Source organism: Octopus sinensis, linkage group LG6, assembly GCF_006345805.1.
Source record: "Octopus sinensis linkage group LG6, ASM634580v1, whole genome shotgun sequence".
NCBI lineage: Eukaryota > Metazoa > Mollusca > Cephalopoda > Octopoda > Octopodidae > Octopus > Octopus sinensis.
In genome coordinates this window covers 63401352-63403851 of record NC_043002.1, presented here as the reverse complement: position 1 = coordinate 63403851, position 2500 = coordinate 63401352, and positions in this window count along the sequence as shown.

Below are 2500 nucleotides of genomic sequence, written 5' to 3'. Positions count from 1 at the left end.
AAGTATATATATATATATATATATATATATTATATTATATAATTAGGGCTTAGTAAAATAAATTACTTTGATATATATATATATATATATATATGTATGTATGTATGTATGTATGTATGTATGTATGTATGTATGTATGTATGTATGTATGTGTGTGTGTGTGTATGCGTGTGATTGCTCGTATATGTGTGGCTGGAATCTTCTGCAGTACTTGTCTTGATGTGTTGCTGCGTGGTAAAATAATGTCGTGTAGTATGAAAACCAAATCTCCCAGCTGGCATCATTACGGAAATAAGAAGTCTGAGCGATTCCATACGAACCATATCACTAATATTCACATCAACAATCATCAATAGTGCTTCTGAATTAGTATCTTAATCTCCAGCATCTGTTGCACTTTTTCAGAGAAACAGATATATTTGTGAAAGATGGGCTATTTTCATATAGGTTACTTGATCACTTCTGATGTGAAGATAGGGTCTGCATTAAAATGGAGATGTAAAAGAAGACACAGAAATTCACATGTATATATGAGAAAACTTTAGGCTGTAAAATCGACGGAAAATAACAGCAACATTGACACATGTTAGAAGCCATATTGTATCGAACATATTTTCCAGATGTAGCTGCTAAACTTCCTTAAACTCAGTCTAAAATCTTAATTAACATAGCTTGTCTTAGAGAGTGAAGACGTCTTTATAGAACAAAAAAAGTTTATTTGTTTTGGCAAGGGGAGAAAACTTCTCATTTTGGATCATTTCACTCAAATTTGATACAGTTTTACTACATCAACGAGGAAACCAGGAATAAAATAAGGTTTTGCAAATAATTTGGAGGCTCGTGTTTTATTGGTCATTGATATGATTGTGGTTTCGATCACTAACCCGGGTGATACGTTGTCTTCCCGAGAAAAACATTTAATTTCACGTCGCTCTAATTCACTCAGTAGGCAAAAATAAATAAACCTGCGACAGTTGGTCGTTCCGTTCACAGAATTCGGAGAACCAGCCTTGTGTGCCTATCTTCCAGGAACATTTGATCCTTGCATTCGGCATAAAGAATCAAGTACATATAGAGAACATCAAAACGATGCAGTTTTGTATATTTTCTATGCATCTATGGAAATGTACACTTCATACAAGCTGAAATTCTTGTGATAAAATTTCTGTTACTCGACTTTAAGACGAAAGAGAGAGAAAGGAAGAAACTCTTCGAAATTAACAGCGAAGAAAAGACTTGCTTCTGGTGAATGCCAAGAATAACGGCTTCCGTTGATGTCTTAAAGAGGTGCTCAACACTGAAATTCGGTAATTATGCAAGAGGTAGAAGATAAGGCATTCTGTAGCATACTGAATCTATTGTAGATAAACTCAAAATTAAAATACTGCGTCAAATTTCAAGCTAAATTGTTTTCTAAATATCAACTTAAAGATATTAAAATAAATTCCCTGTCTTCTTTTTCAATATTATTTTTAAAAAAGCAGATAGTGAATTTTAAAAAAAACAACTTTGGGGACAAAACGGATAACTATCAAAACATTTGATGGTGTACGCAATCTGAAAACTCAGAGTAATTGTTCGGATTAGTTCAGACCACTTAGAAGTCGGGAATTATCTTTTAATTAGTCATTAGTCAGAAAGTGACAGACACGAACATCTGCGATTATCAGAACACTATCTAAAAGTACATGGGCTTTAGATAAGAAGAAAAAGAAAATAGTAGCTCTCTACGTGATTGCATAGGTGTGTATTTCAATGAAATAGATATGTATATAATATATGCACGTGTGCACGTATATATGTATGTTGTATGTATGCATGTGCACACACACACACACACACATATATATATATATATATATATAAATATACGTTTATATTCTCACACATACCTATATGTGTGTAGATATTTATGTCTGTATATGTGTGTGCATATGCATATATATATATATATATATATATATATAGGCCGCTGGTGTGGCTGTGTAGTAAGAAGATTGCTTCTCAGTCCCATGGTTTGGTGTTCAGTCCCACTGCTCGACACTCTGGCCAAATGTCTTCTACTATAGTCTCGGGCCGAACAAAAAAAAGGCTTGTGAGTCGATTTGGTAGATAGGATGTTTTTAATATACCTATGTTATATATGAAAAAAAAGACATCTAACACCAGCTTCTTCTATTCTTTTACTTTTTATAGACATTTGACTGCAGCCATACACGAGCACTGCCTTAAAGGGTGTAGTAGTCGGAGAAAATCGACCACAGCACTTATTCTATCGGATTCTTCGGCCTTACCGCTAAGTTACAGTGATATAAATATACCAGCATCGGTTCTCCCGCAATGACGGGGGACGCACACATATGCACACATGCATATATATTGTTTTTCTTCCAGTTCTTATCCACCAAATTCACTCACAGGGCTTTGGTCGGTCTGAGACTACAGTAGATGACATTTGGTCAGATTGCAACGCTGTGGGACTGAACCTCCAACAATGTGG